This window comes from Pinus tabuliformis, chromosome 2_2 (assembly GCF_031772625.1).
Source record: "Pinus tabuliformis cultivar Carrire ecotype Pingquan chromosome 2_2, CPIR1, whole genome shotgun sequence".
Taxonomy (NCBI): Eukaryota; Viridiplantae; Streptophyta; class Pinopsida; order Pinales; family Pinaceae; genus Pinus; species Pinus tabuliformis.
In genome coordinates this window covers 427677117-427683911 of record NC_142300.1, presented here as the reverse complement: position 1 = coordinate 427683911, position 6795 = coordinate 427677117, and the positions used below count along the sequence as shown (strand labels likewise).

The window sequence follows — 6795 nt, the reverse complement described above, 5'->3', positions numbered from 1 at the left end:
TAAACTCTGCCTGGGCATTGACCCTAGGGTTCTTAATCTGGAATGTTTGGATGGAGCGCAATAACAAGATTTTCAAGGATAAGGCGAGCCCGGTGAGCAGCATCATAAAGATAATCCTTAAGCAACTCAAAGAGACTGTTCACATCCTGGGAGGTGTCAATACTAGAAAACTCATAGGACAAAGAGAGGCCAGAATCCTGGAGAAGTTATAGCTTAAGGTGCATCTCCCATGGTGTTCTATGCAGATCAACAAGAATACCTCAGCTAAAAAGGCTTTCTGGCAACCCCCTTCACAGGTTTTTTTTTTAAATTTAACATAGACGGAGCCTCAAAAGGAAATCTAGGAGAAGCAGGTTATGGAGGGATCATGAGGGATGAAGAAGGAAACATACAGATCATCTTCCATAGTTATTTAGGAAAAGCAACCAACAATATGGTTGAGCTCATGGAAATGGAATTATGCTTGAAAATACTGCTCAAGCACAACATACATAATGTCATCATTGAGGCTGAATCAGAATTAGTCATTAATTCAGTGAAGAGGATAAACGCTGGCGCAACACCAAAGAAAATCTCAGGACACTAACGGATTCTGCAAGTATACCAAAGAATCCAATCCCACCTAAGAGTTCTAAGAACTCTTAGGTTGGTGCATGTCCGCAGGGAAGGCAACAAAAGTAGCGGACTGGATGGCTAGTGAGGGGGTTCGAAACAAGCATATCAACTTGTGCTGCTGGTGGGAGGAGGTAACGGATGACAGGATGAAGGAGGAATGCTCATCTCAGACCCTCATCAATAGACAGCAGTATCAGAACAAGTCAAGAGACAGAATTTTACTTCATGTCAACGAAGAATAAGTTCACATCAGATAGTTTATTAGAGGATATGCATGGTCGGTTCTCTAAGGGTGCTTCTGGAAGCAGGAACAAAGGTAGAAATTGAGACAGAAGATATCTACTCAAAGGGAGAAGCGATGAGAGAATGTGCTACCAAGACGAACGCCACAAAGCGCCAACACCAATCCTAAGGCATTCCATGCAGGAGGCCACCCTTCTAGATATGTCTTCCTCGTGCAAAGCGTTGGAGGTCAAAGGAAAAGAAAACCGGGGTCAAAAACTGCTCGAGATTTACCACCTGCATCGAGTGCCCTCTGACCCGGGAGTGGTTTTCTCGAAGGACAAGCGATGCCATTTAGCAAGCGACGCGTGGTGGTGGATGAAAAGTGATTACCACCTTCATCGCTGGGTAATCCGCGAGTGGATGTGTGGTCCGATTGGGATTGTGGCCGTCAGATATGGAGGGGGAGGATCAACGGCCACCTTTTGGCGTGCAAGTTGGGGGGCCCGAAAGGATAAAACTACTAATGGTTTACCACCTTCATCGGGCGCCATCCAAACCAAAGACGGTTTTTATGAAAAGCCAACAATTCCACTCAAGAAGCAACACGTGGCGGAGGACGAGAAAAGCAAACTGCCTTCATCGTGTGGTATTTAGTGGCCTTTTAAGCAGCGCGATATGGACACCGGCCATTGGATCAGAAGGGAAAGACCAACGGTCAGCGTTGATCGAGTAGTTTAAGGGATTTTTCAGCGGGCTTCACCTTCGCGCGTGATGATTTTTTGATCGCCGGATAGGAAGGAGACAGATCAACAGTGGGTTTTGGGGAGCGGACTTTGGTTCCACTTGCCCACTTTCGATTCCAGGGCAGTCTAGGCACGGTTACTTTTTGACTAATGGAGGGTTTTATGGGCACTTTGGGTAATCTCCCTCTCCCTTTGTGGGAGTTTGCGCCTCTGGGCGTCTATTGTAACCTGTTTAAATAATTTTTTAACTAAGTTAATATAAGGACCATCTCTTACTTTAGCAAAAAAAAAATAGTACAATTGGAGTTTAATTTATTAGATAAGAACAGTAAAATACATTTACAGTATTGTATTGTATAGTATCATAAATCAACTTGAAAACATATGTAACGTTTTTATAAGGTGTAATAACGAAAATATATAAGGCATATTGACGATTTAAAAAAATCAGAAGTTGGATTTTCTTTTGACACTGCAGACACACCGACCATGTTCTCGGAGTAACCTGTAGGCTAAGAATCAAAATGTATATATATTAAACATCATAACAGTTAGAAGTTGACTGTTATTAGCGAAAAGAATGTCCCATTACAAGGCGGGAAAGATCTCCTATTATCAGATACTGTGCATCACCAAACAAGAGTGTGATGGACACCAAAATTTCCTAAAATGTCAAAGTTAATGTCCTCGATATAATCACATCATTTCAACCATCCAATATAATTAAATCATGGCTGCGAATATCCCTGGTTAGAAATACCACCGGGATCTGAGTTTTCTTCACACCGAGAGAGTCACAAACCTTGTGAAATTCGCCGAACCGTTCCCTTTCTGTACCAGTCGCAGAAGATCAAGTGAATTACAATGGTTGTGTTTTAGACAGAAGTGTTGACTTTCTGCTAGTAAGAGCGCTTCAGTGTTGAAGCTACAGAACGAGCCCAGAGCTTGAGATGTTCTTTCATATCCACATCTGCTGCATTTGGGTTTGGGAGTTCCCAGTTTTCCAAAGGCAATTCTTGAAACCCTAAATTCTTGGTGCAACTTTCATGGTCGGATACTCTCTTCAATCCAGGAAGAAGACTCAGTATTCGCGGGGTCAACTGGTCCTTTCTGAACTGGAAGCCAAGCTCCATAAGACCTCTTAGCTCTTGTAATTCTAGATCGACTCTACAACTTCTGGTGTTGCACCTTTCGGAGGTTAGCTTTTCAGAGTAAAACTCTGTTGCCACCTTGACAGTACGCCAACTGCCATCCGCAGGCGGAGGACTTACAGGGCCTCTTTTGTTCCAATTCTATGGCAAAGCAGCGCCTTCCAGTCGAACTTGGAACAAAGCGTTTTGTCGAGGCAGGTCAATGCACATACGATGAGATGAAGACTTTTCTTCGCTTCTTTCATAAGGGAAACACGGGGCTGGTAGGTTCTAAGTTCTGGATCGTTCATGATTGAATAATTTAATTCGGATGAAATGATTGTGATGGAATAAGATAACTCGGATGAAACGAGAAGAAGAGCCAGCAGAGTCGCGATTCTTCCCCTACAGTGTAGAAGAACTAGTTGAATCCGGATTGAATACGTGTGGGCTAGTGCCTACTATATGGAAGAAGGTGTAAAATAAAAATAATATAAAATAGAAATGGGAAAAGAACATGGTCATTGTCGGTCTACGAGTTCATGTTGTCGTTAAGGTTCACTTTAGGACTCCATCAATTAGAGTTTATTTTCTCGCTTTCATTTGGTTGGGTCCTCCGTAACACCACTAGCTGGATGACCGTTGATACGGCCACCCTTAACCCGATTGCAGATTCTCACAATCTGCTTACGTGGCTGGTTGGTCCCACCTCTTGTTCTCTGTTTATATAGACAGACGTTGGCATCCGTTATCGGAATTGTTGTCGGAAAACTTTTGCAACCGGAAGCAATACGGTCTTATGTCTCACATAGTGATTGTCGCCGTCTAAAGGGAAGCTCGAGGCATGGAATTAAATTCAAAGTGGCAGGTGATATAGTTGGAATTTTAGATGGCGGAGGCCGGGGTGTCATCATCAAACATTTTTCATAAAAATTATATTTCTTAGGCCTAGTCTATTTAGGCGGTAGAATGGCCCGTTTTCCGTCACCGGTCGGAAAATCGTCCAGCTCCGGCGACCGACAATCCCTCCGCCCTCCGCCACCCTCCCCTAGCTCCGCCATCCTCCTTCTCCGCCACCCTCCTCTGGCAATCCTGACATTCCCTGACAGAAGATCCAATCATGGCTGGCAATCCTGACATCCCCTGACAGATCGGGTCCGAGCTGGAGAGTTATTGCCATTGGAAATTCGAAATGAGGAACTACACGGGCTGCTCACTCACCTTCCTCCTGGACTCGGCGCCTCCCGCTCTGCGATTCCTCCGCTCTGTCGATAAAATAAGTTGCCCAAGGTCGGCTCTCAGGTTTTTCCAATGGGCGAAATTACAACCAGGGTTCAAACACGCCCCTTCAAATTATGACAGACTTGCCAATATTCACAGCCGCTCTAAAGACTTTGAAGCCCTGAAGAGAGTTTTGTTAGAGATATCAGCTGTGTACAGCACTTATTCTGCCAAAACATTTTCTTTCGCCACTGCCGGGCATGATGATCCGGATATGCTGAATGAAGTTATGGAAATGCTTGAGAAGCTGGAGCGTCGTCCCAGAAGAGACGCTTATGAAATGTTTATTGCGGTTCTCTGTCAAAAGAATCATGTCAATGCAGCCTCAGTGGTATTGGAAAAGATGGGGAGTAGAGGTTGTGTTCCGAGAATGCAGACTTATTGCCCACTTATCGAGGTGTACTGTCAGAACAACCAGATGCATAAGGTACAAGAGATTTTTGTTATGTTGAAAGACTGTCCTCCTGATCCCATTTGCTTTCATATTGTTTTGAGTGCACTTTGTAATAGGAAACAATTTGCAGAAGCAGTCGAATTTCTTACGAGAATGGTTAATATGGGCTGCAAACAAGATGCAATTACATATGATATAATGATTCGTGCTCCCTGCAATTTAGGGAAAATCGAAGGTGCGCTTAAGCTCTTTGATAGATTGAAGAAGAAGGGCTTACGCCTTTGCATCATACTTACCTGTATATTCTTGAGGGACTCTACCAGATCAGAGGTTTTGACCGAGCACATTCGTTCCTGATTCAGCACAGTGGAAGGAATCGGACACTGGATTCGATGAACTATATACATTTAATTGGACTTTCTCGCAAATCAGGTCAAGGGAAAATAGCAGGCAATCTCATGAAGGAAATGAAAGCTAAGGGCTTTGATTGATGCAGCTTAAATGAAACAAAAACGATCATAAGGATAGTGTAGAATGTGTTATATAGTGTAGAACGTTTTCATGCGCTGTACATTAATCCAGTGAAGCTAAGGAAATTTTATCTTCGGGTCCGCTTTTCATGGATGGATAAGTTATTCCACAGTGGTTAAATACAACAAAATAGTGCTGTATTATTAACTTAGTGTTTGTTGTTCATGGTATTTTTGGAACAAAACTGTGTTTTATTTTCCTATGTTCATGGCTTAAAGAAACATGATAATATTTTTGTGTTTTTCCAGTTTCATAGGTGGAGTGTGCACTCTGAATGTAAGTTTCAAAATATGATACTCAGTTGTATTCCAAACACACAATGCCTTAATTAGTAGTTTTGTGTGAACAAATCGAGTGACTGAGTATTGTCTTATTAAAAACTAAGTAGTTTTTTGTGAACAAATCCAATGATTGAGTATAAAAAATTACCATGTATGATCACTGCTTTTGCAACAAAGCAATCTTCAATATATCCATGTGCTATTTGGTTTTGTTTCATATGACAAAATATAAAATCTGCACGTTCCCTCTTTGAGTTTGCTGCTTTGCAGACAAAATGTAAATTAAGTTGTTAGTATAGCTTCTGCAGGGCTTTGTTTCCATTTGCTGGATTTGTATCTGAAGGTTTTCAAAGAACAGTAAGATGTATCTGATAATCTTTTCACAAATTTTGTTGGTTATGTGTTGAGGCCTGAAATTTTCACTATTCAGGGGGATGTTCACCTTTCTTCATTCAAAATTTTCCAAATCAATATACAAATACATACTATTTTCTATATATTAAATTTGACTTATCCATTACAATAAAAAGGCTAATCTGAAATAGCTTATATGCAAATGGCAATGTTATTCCAGAGTGGTTAAACACAACAAAATAGTGCTGTATTATTTTTATTTCTTATTATTTTTTACAACTATTTAATTATAATCACTTATAATAATATAATTAAATTTTAAATCAAGTATGTTATACCATTAATAAAGGCAACTTATTATTAATCAAATTTATTGTGTCATCAATTTTATTTCAACAGCCGAAAAAGACAACATATTAATTTAATTAGATTTAGCGTGACTCATTTCAGCATTACTGCTTCAGAATTCTATTATTTCAACCGCCGAAAAAGACAACATATTAATTTAATTAGATTTAGCTGAAGTATACTTATTTTAATTAAATTGCCTCAGAAAAATGGCTGATATCTTGGGTCCATGGCACTTTGCAGTACACATACATATCATCGATAATTACTGGAGTGTGAGGACTGATGAAGGTATCATGTCATGCGTGCAACTTGGTACTTTGATGATAGCCAAAGGGTATTAGGTCCAATTATTGTATTGAGTCCTAGTGGAAGATGTTGGTGGAAGTTTTTTTAAGGTAGAAATAAGTTTATGATATTCACAACTAACCTAATTGCATAACCTTTATTTGCTTTTCAGAATTTTGAATTAATTTACTTATTGAGTTGCATTCTATTCCTAAGGAAATATAAATTATTGAATATTTTAATGTCTAAAAATTTATTTCATTGAGTTGTATTTTAAATATAACGTAAAGCGTTTAAAATAAAAATATTAACTTATTGATTTAAGTAATTTAAAATTTTCACAATTATTAGTCCCTGCCCGGACTATAGCTTTCGATCGAACGTTTGACCGCCTATTAATCCATCCGTTGACCGTTTTTTTTTATGTTTTCTTGTGTTTTAACCAAAGTTTAATCGTAGCAATTTTGTTCACTTAAATTTTATCCAAAGTTTTAACTCTGAAAGCGCATTGTACCTCTTATTGCAGGCTTCACATGGCCCGATGCAAGAAAATTGTGGCAATACTATTTTAACCAAAGTTCTGTCATTTTATATACCATGTCATT

At 39.9% G+C, this 6795-nt stretch overlaps 1 pseudogene; it reads left to right on the top strand.

Annotated features, from left to right (window-relative positions):
* The first annotated feature begins 3782 nt into the window (after positions 1-3782).
* Positions 3783-4879, top strand: LOC149193091 (small ribosomal subunit protein mL104 (rPPR9)-like; annotated as a pseudogene).
* Positions 4880-6795: the final 1916 nt, after the last annotated feature.